Here is a 14,721-nt window from a genome sequence, read left to right as displayed (position 1 = left end):
ACGTGCCACATCTTCTGAGGCCCGCACACCTAGAGCCTGTGCTCTGCAACAAGACAAGCCCCGGCAATGAGAAGCCCGTGCACCGCAATGAAGAGTGGCCCCTGCTCGCCACAACTAGAGAAAGCCTGTGTGCAGCAACGAAGAGCCAATGTAGCCAAAAATAAATAAATAAAATTAATTAATTAAAAAAAAAAAGAGTAATACCGTTTGACTAACATGTCCTTGGTTCTCCCACCCCTCAGTCTCTGGCAACCATCATTCTACTCTCTGCTTTTATGAGTTTGATTTTTTTAGATTTCACATGAGTGAGATCATGCAGGACTTGTCTTTGTCTGGCTTATTTTATTTAGCATAATGTCCTCTAGATTCTTGTATGTTGACCCAAATGGCAGGACAATATTCTTAAAAAAGGAGTATAGTATAATGGAGTAATATTCCATTGTGTATATGTACCACGTTTTCTTTATTGATTCATCTGTAGATGGACACTTAGGTTGTTTCCATATCTTGGCTATTGTGAATAGTGCTGCAATGAACATGGGAGTGCAGATAACTCTTTGATATAGTGATTTTATTTCCTTTGGATATGGAGACAGAAGTGTGATTACTGGATCATATCGTGGTTCTATTTTTAATTTTTCGAGGAACCTCCTTGCTGTTTTCTGTAGAGGTTGTATCAATTTACATTCCCACCAACAGTGTACAAGGGTTCCCTTTTCTCCACATCTTCATCAATATTTGCTGGTTCTTTTCTTTTTTTGGGGGGGCACACTGTGTGACCTGAGGCATCCTAGTTCCCTGACCAGGGAGCAAACCCAGGGCCCTGCAGTGAGAGTGCCAAGTCCTAACCACTGGACCTCCAGGGAATTCCTGCTGTTTCTTGTCTTTTGATGACAGCCATTCTAACAGGTGTGGGGTGATATCTCATGGTTTTGATTTGCATGTCCCTGATGATTAGTGATGTTGAGCACCTTTTTGTGTACCTGCTGGCCATTAGTATGTCTTCTTTGAAAAAGTGTCTATTCAGGTCCTTTGCCCATTTTTAAAAAATCGGGTTGTTTTTTGTTATTGAGTTATTTGAGTTCCTTATATATTTTAGATATTAACCTCTTATCAGATGTGTGGCTTGCAAATATTTTCTCCCATTCTGTAGGTTGTCTCTGTACAACCTGTCTCTTCCTTCCTTTGCTGTGCAGAAGCTTTTTAGTTTGATACAATCCCACTTACTTATTTTTGCTTTTGTTGCCTGTGCTTTTGGATCATACCCCAGAAAACATTGTCAAGACCAATGTCAAGCTTTTCCCCTGTGTTTTCTTACAGGAGCTTTACAGTTTCAGATCTTATGTTTAAGTCTTTAATCCATTTTGAGTTGATTTTTGTATATGGTGTGAGATAGGGGTCCAATTTCATAATTCTGCACATGGATATCCGGTTTTCCCAATACTGTTTATTTAGAGACTGTCCTTTCTCCGTCTTGTGTTCTTGTCACCCTTGTTGAAGATCAGTTGGCCATAAGTGCTTGGATTTATTTGTTGGCTCTCTATTCTGTTCCGTTGGTCTGTATGTCTGTTTTTGTGCCAGTATCATACTGTTTTGATTACTTTAGCTTTGTTATGGTTTGAAATCAGGAAGTGTGATGCCTCTAGCTTTGCTCTTCTTGCTCAAGACTGGTTTAGCTCTTCAGGGTCTTTTGTGGTTCCACATGAATTTTAGGACTGTTTTTCTATTTTTGTGAAAAATTCCATTGGAATTTTTAATTAATTAATTAATTTATATTTATTTATTTTTGGCTGCATTGGGTCTTTGTTGCTGCATGTGGGCTTTCTCTAGTTGCGGCGGGGGGGGGCTACTCTTCGTTGCAGTGTGTGGGCTTCTCATTGCGGTGGCTTCTCTTGTTGCAGAGCACGGGCTCTAGGCGTGCCGGCTTCAGTGGTTGTGGCACGCAGGCTCAGTAGTTGTGGCGCACAGGCTTAGTTGCTCCGCAGCATGTGGGATCTCCCCGGACCAGGGCTCAAACCTGTGTTGCCTGCATTGGCAGGCGGATTCTTAACCACTGCACCACCAGGGAAGTCCCTCCATTGGAATTTTGATAAGGATTGCTTTGGGTGGTATGGACATTTTAACAATATTAATTCTTCCAATTCATGAGCACTAGATATCGTTCCATTTTTTTGTGTCTTATTTAATTTCTTTCATCAATGTTTTACAGTTTTCAGTGTACAGATTTTTCACCTCCTTGGTTAAATATATCCCTGAGTATTTTGTTCTTTGCCATTGTAAATGGGATTACTTTTTTTTTTTTTTTTTTGTGGCATGCGGGCCTCTCACCGTGTGGCCTCTCCCGTCGCGGAGGACGCGCAGGTCCAGCGACCATGGCTCACGGGCCCAGCCGCTCCGCGGCATGTGGGATCCTCCCGGATCGGGGCATGAACCCATGTCCCCTGCATCGGCAGGCGGACTCTCAACCACTGTGCCACCAGGGAAGCCCGGGATTACTTTCTTAATTTCTTTTTCAAATAGTATCTCGCAGTTGTCTTGCCTATATATAATTTTAAAGCATTTTTTGTGTGTGCGGGGTCCAGCATTTAGAGAACCCTTTCAAAGCATTCAACTTATTTGTTTTTTGTTTATATTTTTAAAATAATTGTAGTAAAATACACATAACATAAAATTTGCCATCATAGCCATTTTTAAGTGTATGGTTTAGTGGCATTAAGTACATTCACATTGTTTTGCAACTATTACCACCAGTCATCTCCAGAACTTTTTCATCTTCCCCAACTGAAACTCTATACTCATTAAACGATAATTCCTCATTCCCTCTTGCCCCCAGGCCCTGGCAATCACCATTTTACTTTCTGTCTCTATGGATTTGACTACTCCAGGTGCCTCATATAATTGGAATCATACAGTATTTGTCCTTTGGTGACTGGTTCATTTCACTTAGCATAATGTTTGCAAAGTTCATCCATGTTGCAGCATATGTCAGAATTTTCTTCCTTTTGAAAGCTGAATAATATTTCAATTATTATTTTGTTCATTCATTCATCTGTTGCTTTGTTTCTATCTTTTAGCTATTGTGAAAAATGCTGCTGTGAATACAGGTGTACAAGTATCCATTTGAGACCTCACTTTTAATTCTTTTGCGTATGAACCCAGAAGTGGAATTGTTGGATCATATGGTAATTCTGTTTTTCATATTTTGAGGAACTGATTCAACTTATTTTTAACAGAAACAACAGTTTTATTTCCCCACCCCTCCTCTCACTTCCATATTTAATGGATTGTAAAAAGCAGCTTTATCGAAACATAATTGACATACAATATGCATACTGCACGTGTTTATAATGTACAATTTGATGTGCTTTGACATACATATATATTCATTAGCACCATCAAGTTAATGAACATCTCCATCACCCTCATAAGTTTCCTGTGCCTTTAGTAATCCCTCTCTTCTACTCCTCCCTGCCCCTTGCCCCCATACTCAAGTAGCCACCGATCTGCTTTCTGTCATTAAAGATTAGTTTGCGTTTTTTGAGAGCTCAGTGTAAATGGAAGGATATGGAATGTACCTACTTTTCCTCTGGCTTCTTCCACTCAGTATACTTATTTTGAGATTCATCCATGTTGTGATGTGTGTTCATAGTTCATTCTTTTTTATAGCTTAGTGGTATTCCACGGTATGGGTGTACAATCTGTGTATCTGTATACCCATTGAGGGGCATTTGGCCTCTTTTCAATTTTACGCCATTACAAATAATGTTGCTAAGAACATTTGTATACAGATCTATGTATGGACATATATTTCCTGATCTTTTGGGTAAACACCTAGAAGTGGAGTGGATTGATCATATGGTACGTGTATGTTTAACTTAAAAGAAACTGTCAAACCGTTCTCTAAAATGGTTATACCATTTATATTTTCACCAGCAGATTTTGAGAGTTCTAGTTTCTCACCAGCACTTGGTATGCTCAGTCATTTTCGTTTGGGCCATTCTAATAGGTGTGTAGTGGTACCTCACCAGGGTTTTAATTTGCATTTCCCTAGTAACTGATGATATTGAACATTTTTTTTTCCATATGCTTATTTACCGTCTGTATATCTACTTTGGTGAAGTGTCTTTTGAAATTTTTGTCCACTATTTTTTCCAGCTTTTGAAATATAATTGACACATAATATTGTGTAGGTTTAAGGTATTCAACGTGTTGATTTGATACATTTATATACTGAAAGTTGATTGCCTCCATAGCAGTAGCTGTGACCTCCATCCCAACATATAGTTACCTTTTTTTTTTTTTTTTTTTTTGGTACGCGGGCCTCTCACTGTTGTGGCCTCTCCCGTTGCGGAGCACAGGCTCCGGACGCGCAGGCTCAGCGGCCATGGCTCACGGGCCCAGCCGCTCCGTGGCATGTGGGATCTTCCCGGACCGGGGCACGAACCTGTGTCCCCTGCATCGGCAGGCGGACTCTCAACCACTGTGCCACCAGGGAAGCCCTATAGTTACCATTTTGTTTTTGTGGTGGTCACACAGGTGCCATTTCTTTTCTGTGGTGAGAACATTTAAGATCTACCCTCTTAGCAACATTCAAGTATATCATGCAGAAGTAGTATTTTTAGCTATAATCACCATCCTGTTTATTAGATCTCCAAACTCGCTAATCTCATAACGGAAGTTTGTACCCTGTGACTGACATCTCCCCATTTCCCCCACCTCAACCCCTGGTAACCACCACTCTCTTCTCTGTTTCTCTGAGTTTGATTATTTTAGATTCCACATTTAAGTGGGATCATACAGTATATGTCTTTCTCTCTCTGACTTCTTTCACTTAGGATGATGCCTTCAAGTTTCATCCAACTTGTCACAAACAGCAAGATTTCCTTCTTTCTCATTGGCCTATTATTTTTTATTGGGTTGTCTTCTTACTTTCGAGTTTTGAGAGTTCTTTATATATTCTAGATTCCACATTAGATATGTACTTTGTAGTAATTTTTTCCCTGTGGCTTTTCTTTTCATTCATTCTTTTCATTCTCTTAAATGAGACTTTTGATACATTTTATGTAATATTTAAATAAATTACATAGTTTTCTGGCATCTCAACCCGTCATAAGCAAGTTCATAAACAACTTCTTGTATTGAGCATACAGTTCAGCTGGAGGGAGCAGCAGGTGCACAGCGACACCAGGGAAGACCTCACCAGTTTTGAAGTCTGTGTGCCGTGGCGTCCATCAGTCATGTGTTCCAGAGGGGGTGGAGCTCACCATTACAGCTGAGGTACCAGTTTTTATTTGTGGTGGCAATGTGTCCAGTGAAAAGACTAGATGTTCCTCCTTCCCTTACAGCTTGGTTTAGCCATGTGACTACATTCTGGTTAATGAAATGTAAATTAGAATTGTTGGGTGGACTTTGAGTAAGGCTCCTTTAAAGAGGGGCAGATAGCTGATGTAGGTCCTTTGATTTTGGTTTTCTGTGTTCCTCCTGCTTCCTACCTGGAATATAGACAAGGTGGCTGGAGCTTCAGCAGCTGACTTGGATCATGAGGCAACCTTGAAGTGTCATGTGGAATGGTGGGGTAGAAAGATAGAAGAAGCGTGGTCCCTGATGACTGCAGAGCTGCCACACTAGCCTTGGGCTGCATGCGTGCAGACTTCTATGTGAGAGGAAACACCTTATGTGTTTAAAAGTCTATGTTATCTCCGTTTTTCGTCACTAGCAAATCCAGTTTCTAAAGGAATTTGGTTAATATGACAAGGGGTCAAGGGGACGTCAGTTCTACTTGCATATATATTTATATCACCGAGATCATATTGTTAGAATACTTTTTATTCCTGCTTTTCATACATTATCATTACTACTGTTTTCTTCATCATCACAACCATCTTCAGCTTTATCATCCTCCTGTTCATATTGTTATCATTTTGAATAATAGTCATTTTCATTATTGTAACAGTCTTTGAGAGGATTTGCTTCTTGTTGATGGAGGACTGTTTGTGTGTAAAATGTGTTTCTCTTGTTAAATAACCCGTGGGTGGGGGGGCGGTAAAGAAATGGGAGGGAGTCTGAGGGAGACTTTGCCATTGAGAACATCTGTGGAAATGGGTAGAATTGGTACTCAGATCTTGGGCAGCTTCAGTGTTCATTGGGAATGGGCTGTGTCAATCATTTCTGCCCTGCAAATAGCCAGCATTGCTCCCACATGGGGAAGCCCTCCAGGTGCGTAAATGAAAGAACAGGGTTGGCTGGCGGGGCAGGTCTGAGTCAGCAGTTGCCCCTAAAGAAAGGCAGAGGAGATTAAACTTGATGGTGTAAGAAATGAGAAATGATTGAAGGTTTTCTTTTTTCCTGGCTGTGCTGCGTGGCTTGCGGGATCTCAGTTCCCTGACCAGGGATTGAACCTGGACCATGGCAGTGAAAGTGCAGAATCCTAACCACTAGACTCCCACCAGGGAACTCCCAAATGATTGAAGTTTTTTGAGTAGGGGAGTAGCATGGTTTGTGTAGGAAGGATTGGGGATGGGCTGGAGGGGACTCAAAGGTGGGTTGGCCACTTAGGAAGCTCTCACGGTGGTCCAGGTATGAAGTGGTGAAGGTCCATTGTTACGCGGGTCAGGTATTATTAAGTGGACATCAAGAGAGGAGTAAACATGCAAAAGTAATTTTTAAAATAGAGGAAATGCCTGTGTGAGGAAAAATAGGGAGGAAATGAGGAGAGGCTGGATGAGCCATTAGACCTCAGTGCAAGTAAGCCTGCGTGAAGGAGAGAGGTAATGAAGAAAGTGTGGTGGAAGCATTTTAGGTGACAGTGCAAGTCTAAGGAAAGTTCTTCAAGGCCCCTGGGGAGTCCTCAAGCCCGAGCCATAGTCACTGGTCAGAGGAATCCCATGTTCCCCAGGAATGGGCCTGCCTTACTTTCCCTGCCCCACTCAGTCACTGGCTGGGAGCTGTTGTGGGAAGCAAGGCCTTGGAGCAAACTCTGGGATGGATTTCAGAGCTCCAGAGCTGGGGCCCTCAGTCAGTTATGCTTCCTGTGGTGGATGGTCTGAGAGGGAATGACGGCGATGGGGGATACGGGGAAGATGACTGCTGCTGTCTCGGGGCCATGGTTGCATGTAACAACTGTGGACCTGGAGTGGCTTAAGCAATGAAGAGCTGTACTATCTCAGATCACAGGAGGCCCAGAGGTGGGTGGGTGTCAGGGTTGGTGGAGTCTGGACTCTAAGATGAGGTCACGGATGATGGACTTTCCATCTCTCTGCTCTGCCGTCCATGGGTTGGCATCCTTTTGGGCTGGTAGCAGCATGGCTGTAGCAGTCCCAGGAATCACAACCAGTCACAATAGTTAAAGGAGAAAGAACGACCCCTCTTGTGTTTCTTTCTGAGGAGCAAGCAAACCTTTCTCAGAGGGGTTTTGCTAATTTCCCAGTATGCTTCATTGGCCAGAAGTGGGTCACATGGCCATACTTGACCCAATCACTGGCAAGGGGAATGGAACCATTATGATTCGTTTATACCAGCGGATTTCAGCTCTGGCTTCACATTAGAACCACCTGGAGAGCTTTTAGAATCACGCATGCCTGGGTCCCACCCTCAGAGTTTCTGTGTTGATTGGCCTGGCATCAGGAGTTGGGCATCAGTAGTTTTATAACCTCCTTAGGTGATGCTAATGTGTAGCCAGGGTGGAGAACCTCTGTCATCTTGGAGTAGAATAGATGCTGAGGAGTCAGCCACAATGTCCATTCCCGTCACTTAGTAGTTTTGCGTGGCTTGGGCAAGTCAACCTCTCTGAACCTTAGTTTCCTCGTCTGTAAAGTGGGGGCTGGCAAGAACTGCCTCCTGAAGTTACTGAGAAGACTGAATGAGCTCATGGATGCTCGTAACTGCAAACTGTAAGTCACTGACACCTGAGGGATGTTTGCTCATCGCCTTCCTTCAATTTGAAAGGAAAATTCAGCTCCTCTGCTGCCAGGAGCAGCCAGGGTAAGATTGCTCCAGAGCACAGCTTCCTGCCATTAAAGTAGAAAACAAAAGAGAAGGGAAAACGACAGACTGGGGAGCCACGGGCAATTGCAGCGGGCTCTTTTCCTTCTTGGATGGCGTGGGTTTTGAATGCGCTGCTATAAATGGTTTATGCCAACGAGCTGGAGGGGCTCATCGCCGTGCTGCCTTGATCCGGGAGAGGCTGGAAGGAGTCAGGTGCGTGGTTTTCAGCGTCTTCTCTGTGCAGTCCTGCAGTGGGCGGTTAGGGGCTGGTGGATGCTCTCCCGCTGCCTCCAGGGAAGATGGTCAGATAAGGCTTTGGTTCCTCGGTGTTCCAGGACACACCTGGCTGCTTGGCTTCTTGGCTGTTCCTACCAAAGTGAACACTGGCTCGTGCTGCCAGTAGAGCTCAGGGAACAAAGAGGGCCCCCCGGGGGGCTGTGAGGTCATGGGGCAGGCAGTTGGTTGCCTTCTGGTACCACTGGGTCCACCTAGGGCATTGTGGCTGGGAGGGTGGCCTCAGGCCTGGAGCCTGGAGAAGGGTCAGATGGGGCCAAGTAGAACCACTCACCATTAGCCCTGGCCTCTCTTCCTTCCCTGTTCCAATTCCTCTCCTTTTCTTGCTTCCTTCCTAAAATATAGTTTGAGCATACCCAGCGCCCACCGTGTTAGGTGCTGGGGATCCAGAGCTAAAACGACACCTGTCTGCTCTCAGGTTGCTCCCAGTATGGGAAGGGGACCCTCGGCATCACTGCAGGGCCCAGGCTGCACAAACGCAAGGGTATGCCTTGGAGGTGGAAGGCCTAGTCTGCCCCGGGGCGTCGGGATGACCTCAGAGAAAGGAGCCCTCCCAGCTGAGACATGAAGGCAGGGTAAGAGTTTTTTTTTTTTTTTTTTTAGTACGCGGGCCTCTCACTGTTGTGGCCTCTCCCGTTGCTGAGCACAGGCTCCGGACGCGCAGGCTCAGCGGCCATGGCTCACGGGCCCAGCCGCTCCGCGGCATGTGGGATCTTCCCGGACCGGGGCATGAACCCGTGTCCCCTGCATCGGCAGGCGGACTCTCAACCACTGCACCACCGGGGAAGCCCAGGGTAGGAGTTTTTGAGTGACCGGAGTGGTGTGGGGCATTCCAGGTAGAGGAACTACGTTCGAAGAGCCATGGACCTGTGTGATGCAGCTATGTTCTGGGACACACATGGTTCGAGTGCACAGCGTGTGGGTGCTCAGGGCTGGGGGACGTCACAGCCTGAGGTGAGGCCAGGTGCATGGGCTGGGGTCGGTTCACAGAGGACCTTGAATGCTCCCCAAAGGAGGGTTGAACTTATCCACTGTGGGCTCTGAGCTGGGCAGTGACCCAGCCGATCAGTCAGGCAGAAAGGTCATCCTGGCAGCCCTGAGGAGGGGAAAGGCTGTGGGAACAATTGTCCAGATGAGGATGATGCTGGTGGCCTGAGCTGTGGGAATAGCCATGGCATGGATTATAGAAGGACACCGTGACTTCCCAGATGGGGGAATTGACGCTGACACCAGACTTGTGGCCTGGCTAGTAGAACTCAAGGGGTAAACCAGGCCACGGAACCTTGGGGAGGTACCTGTGTTGGGTTGGGTCAAGAAGGGGACTGAGAAGCAGTAAGTTAGAGCATGCTGACCCATCCTTGGTTTTCCACCAGACCCTGGTGGAAAGCAGGGGTGAGGGGGGCAATTCTTGATTGCCTTTCCCCAAATGATTCCCCTCCCACATCCCTGCTTCAGGGAACTCCTGGTTTAGAGTTAAAGATACATAAGTCTAGTGCACCCATTTTACAGATGTGAAAACTGTGGCCCATAGAGGAGATTGGTTTTTTCCAGGTCACACAGCAACTATGGAGGTGGTGTTACGACTAGTAAAAACAGACCTCCAAACAAAGGCTAATGCAGCCCACCTCCCTTAATTGGTGCCGAGAACACCTGTTCTCTGGGCAGAATTGGGTTCAGCTAAGCAGGGTTGAGGCTGTGATGGGTGGGGCATTGTTTTAGAGAGGGAAGGGGGCTTTCTGGGGAGACATCCTTGTTCCTTTTCGCCTAGTAGTGGGACCCAATTCAGGAGCAGCATTAACCCACCTCCTGGAGCCCTCACCCCCAGCAGGAGGAACCTGTGCAGACATTAAAAGAGGCTGCCCTCCCTGAGTCTCCCCAAACCCACGCAGGCTTCTGCAGACCTTCCTAAGCCTTGGTCAAGTTTCAGCATGGGCCACAGGAGTCCTGGAACCCAGGAGTCCTGGCTCTCGGGGAGAGTTTTGTCCTCTAAACTTCGATGCTGGAGAGTCCAGCCTGTGCATTGCTGGGGTCGCTGGTGGATTGTCTGACCTGGGGCTCCAGCAGCTGGAAGGATGGAGGGAGGGTATGGCGTCTTGGAGGACGAGCCTGAATATGTTCCTGGAGAGAGAGGAAAGGAAGGTGGAGCAACGGATGAAGGTACAAATTGGGAGATGGGGCAGCTGCAGGAAACAGCTGCAGGGAGGAAAATGGGTTTTCTGTCATTGCATGTACCCTGCGGTGGCCACCCTTTCTGGGCAGTCCTTTAGGCAGGAAGACCACAGTCCCGACAGTCGCCTTCCATCATCCACACCTGAGCTCTGGTTCCAGAGGCAGGAGCGGCCAGCACTGAGCCAGCCGCGTGCTCGTGGTCTCCCCAGGCCTTTAGGGACAAGAGCCCCTGTTTGTGGGGCTGACCGATGATGTGATGTGAGAATGTCTGGGTTTGGAGTGAGGGTGTAGGGCTGGAGGTGTAGTGGCAGGAAATTGAGTCCCTTTGTGGGCTCAGTGGGCATGAAAGCCACAGGCCTCTCTTGACAGGCCTTGAATAGACCCAAGTACTCACAGGTGCCTCTGTGCCTGGGCGTCCTGCCCTCGGCTCTGCAGCCAGCATGGCCAAGGTCCAGCGTGTTCCAGCCATGGCCCCTGAGTGGTGGGCGCAGAGCTGACCACAGGTCAGCCACTCACTTTGGCTCTGTGTTAACAGAAGCCCCTGTTTCAGAGCCAATCTGAGCCCCCTGTTCCCAAAAGGACCTGCCACCCCCTTTCTCTTTTGAGAGCATTTTCAGGTTTGTGTCTCAGGCCTGTGAGGGCAGGTGCCCCTTTGCATTAATCCCCACTTCCCCTTTGCACATGGGCGTGGTGTAAAGATCTGGTCCCCAGAACTCAGAGCCCCTGTTCACCCCCCAGCATGGGAGTGGGCCCAGAGCTCGGCTGGGGCGAGGTCTGCGGGTGGTGCAGAGACCCAGGCAGGGCGGGACAACGACGGTGGGTACAACACAGCCGAAGTGCAGAGCCAGTTAATATCGGGATCGGCAAGTTTTACATTTGCACCTGCGGCAACCCTGGGCCCCTCTGACTGATGCTGTGTTTATTTAATTGAAAGTGGCTTTCCTCAGGGCAGCACTGTGTAGTAGACAAAGCCCAGGACCCTGGACTCCTGAGTCTGAGGTCTGGGTTCCGGACCCGCTCTGGCACTATATAGCTCTTGCAATTCATTTCTATCTCCCTGAGCTTGTTTCTCTCATCCGTTGAAAGGGATGAGCACCTGCCCTGTGGTATACCTAACAGGGGCTTCTGCAAATCTAGTAAGATTTTTGTGAAAGTGTTCTGTAGCTTTTAAAGCTGGGTTGTTATTCCAAGAGGCCACACAGCAGAGAGGCCAGCGCTTGTGCCCTGATATCTGGTAGATGGTGTGTCCAAATCCTAGCTTAGCTGCGTGTGACCTGGATGCAGTCTTCCACTTCCCGAGCCTCCATTTCCTCATCTAGGTGCTGAGTTCCCAGCGCTACCCTTTCTTTCTGTGGACCCGGAGCAGGTGTTTCAAGGTGCTGGCAGCACATGTAATTGTCTTAATTGATCTGGCTACTTATTTGTTTTAGTTTCTGCCTAATTTTTGCAGGAGGAGGAGGAGGTGCTGGGACTCCCACTGATGGGTAATGGGGAACCAGGTCAGAGGCCACGGTGAGGAGGGTGGGGCAGCCAGGCCCAGTGGGACTAAGGACTTCTGAGAGGCAGAAGCCCTCAGGCGGCTGGCAGAGCAGCTCTGGGCAGAGGCCTCTTCCTTGGACTGGGGATTCCGGGACTTGAGGGCCCACCTGCCCTCCGACAGCCCCTGGGACTCACAGCTCAGCCTCTCTGCTCTGCTGAGACTTCCTGAGTACCAGCCCCTCCCCTGTACCCTGATCTGGCCTGGGCCCTGTATGGTCACTGGTCCTCACCAAGGCTGTACCCGTGGTCATTCGCTTGGCCGGTATCCACCGCCTGCCCTCCTGGGAGGGGCACCATGCACTGCCTGAGTGCAGGCTCTGGAGGCCAACTGACCTGAGGTCAGATCCCAGCTCTCCCCTTTCCATGTCCTAGTTCCTTATCCATAAGGTGGGGCAATGATAGTGCCTTGGTGTCGACTTCAGGTCTGTGAGTGTCTCATCAGTAGCGCTCCCACGGCCATGGTACTTCCTGTGCATCCGCCCTGTTCTGAGCACACCACACGTGGGAACTCGGTTCATACCCCAGTAGCCCTATGAGGTAGGCACTATTATTGTCAACCCAGTTTTCAATTGAGAAAACAGGCACCAAATAGGTGTTAGATCTGGGATTTGAACCCGGGTCGTCTGACTCCACAGCCCGCTCTTCACCATCACCTGTGAAGCACCTGGTGTACACACACGTGAGTGGTGGCAATGAATAGTATTTGCTGTTGTCAGATCCTAGGGGTCTGGCTGCCAGTGGCCTTTCTGGCAGCGCCCCAGAGCCTGGCCCCTGTGGGGTCCTGCACCATCACTCTGTCATGCCCACCAGTGCCTGATGGCTAAGCCCGAGTGCTGGAGGGAGAGGCCCTGGCAGTGGGCAGGAGGCAGGGTCAAGGCACCGGAGTAGACCTGGGGGCCACGTCGGCTGGTCCTAGACTCTGCCATCCCTCAGTAGACCGGATCTGGGAGGGGAAGGAAGCAGGAGAGAGCCTGAGGAAGTGGATTCTCAGAGGCAGGAGGGTGGGCCGAAGGAGGCCCGGGGGAGGGAAGCCTCCCCGCCTTGGGGTGGCTCCAGCTGTCCGGGTGCTGAGACCAGACAGGGCAGCCTGGAGACCTGGCTGAACCATGAGCCCTGGAGGTGTGTGTTGGAGTGTGTGTGGCAGGCGGAGGGGGTGGGATGGTGGTCTCTGACTGTGGAGGAGGGATTTAACCTCCTGCTATTAGCTGCCAGCTTCCCTCATAATCCAGCAGGCGCGGCAGGATCTGTCGAGTGTGTTTACGCGTCTCCGGCGGACGAGGCTCTTGTCTTGCGCCGGCGCATGTGTCCCGTCTCCTGCGTCACCTTGGGTCTCCCCATCTCTCTGCCTCACCTCCCCCTTTAATGTGTCATTGTCTGCCCTTCCCCACCTTCCTCAGTAAGGTTATAATTTAGGGAGCAAACCTTATGAGTTCAGACCCTGGTAATTTATCACTTGTGATCACTGGGATGGCTTCAAATTTGAAATTTATTCCACCCGAACAAAAATAGAGCGCTAACCGGGTGACAAAGAACGATGTTTATTCTGCTTACTTAGAAGAACCCACTCTTACCTAGCACTCTGATGACATTTGCGTGAAAGGCATGTGTGCAGTAACATGCAAAGCTTAGAACTGGGGCAAGGAGAGTAGGGCTAGTAAATGGTACGTGATGGTGATGGTGAAGGTCATCACCTATGGAGGCAGGTCCTCCCTTTCTTCTCCTTGGTGTAGCATATGTACTCGGTGCTGTATTCACATTCTGTATCCTAGGTCACTCCTCTCTGAGGTTGGGGTGAAGATCTTAGCTCCTCCAGGTTCTACTTGGATTCCTGAGTTCTCTGGGTCCCTGAACAGCACATCAACAGCCATAGTTACTATTATTTGTTGAGCCAAGCAACAAGCCTCAGAAAAGCTCTGTAGCTTGCCCAGTCACATGGCAGTGGAGCTTGCCTGACTGACCTCCAGACCAGAGCTCCCAGCCTCCACACAGGTGGGTGGCATATCACCTACCCTATCTGGCCAGGGACATAGATCTTATCACAGGCAAATGTTTGTTTCCAGCTGGGGTTTCTGTGGGTGTGGGCTCCATCTGGCACACCCTGTCCTGGGAATCGAAACCTTGTTCTTCCTTGTTCTGTCCTTTCTGCCTGGCATGGACGGTGACCCCTCTGTCTCGTCCAGGCTGGCCTGAGACCTGGGCCCCAAGCCCTGGGGGAGGGGGAGGAGCCTCGGAGGATCTGAGACAGGGCTGCTTGGCGCTGGGCCTGGGGCCTGGGAGGGGCGCCCAACTCCAGGCTGTTTGCTCATATTCCCTTTCAGTCCCCAGCCCCGGCCTCTGCACCTGTTGTGTTCCCATCATCCTGGGCAGCTGGCAGCTGTCACTGCTGGGGCACCTGACCCAGCCCCCGAGGATGCCCCGTGAGCACCCTGGCTCCGGTTTCCCTGCAGCCACAGCTCCCGCTCTGCTCTCTGTTCCCCTGCAGCTTTGTCCTCATCTCCATGCGCGCTCGCGCTCTCCCGGGCTCTAGGCAGCGGCCTCCACTCTCATCCTGGTTCTGGGCGTGGGAGGAAGCTTGTGTGTGGGGGGGGTTCCCTGCTCCCCATTGTCCAGCACCAAGCCCAGTCTAATCAGGCCGGGACGATGGCCTTAAGCCCCATATGCCAGGTGACTCATCAGCTCAATCAAATTATCCCTTGTTGATAAAAAAAAAAAAGAAGACACTATAGCAACCAAGGG

At 49.0% G+C, this 14,721-nt stretch overlaps 1 protein-coding gene across 2 annotated transcripts in view; it reads left to right on the top strand.

Moving 5' to 3' along the window:
- NEURL1 (neuralized E3 ubiquitin protein ligase 1) overlaps positions 1 to 14,721 on the top strand; it is an 85,128-nt gene that overhangs the window by 26,290 nt on the left and 44,117 nt on the right. The window contains exon 2 of one of the 2 annotated variants that reach the window (XM_060286723.1): positions 8,696 to 8,852. The exons of the other annotated variant lie outside the window; for it this stretch is intronic. The gene's annotated coding sequence lies outside the window, so the exon portion shown is untranslated. The remainder of the gene's footprint in view (positions 1 to 8,695; positions 8,853 to 14,721) is intronic. 2 annotated transcript variants of the gene reach the window in all.

Source organism: Globicephala melas, chromosome 16 (genome assembly GCF_963455315.2).
Source record: "Globicephala melas chromosome 16, mGloMel1.2, whole genome shotgun sequence".
NCBI lineage: Eukaryota > Metazoa > Chordata > Mammalia > Artiodactyla > Delphinidae > Globicephala > Globicephala melas.
Note: the sequence above shows the minus strand (reverse complement) of the source record. Positions and strands in the feature narration are given on the sequence as shown.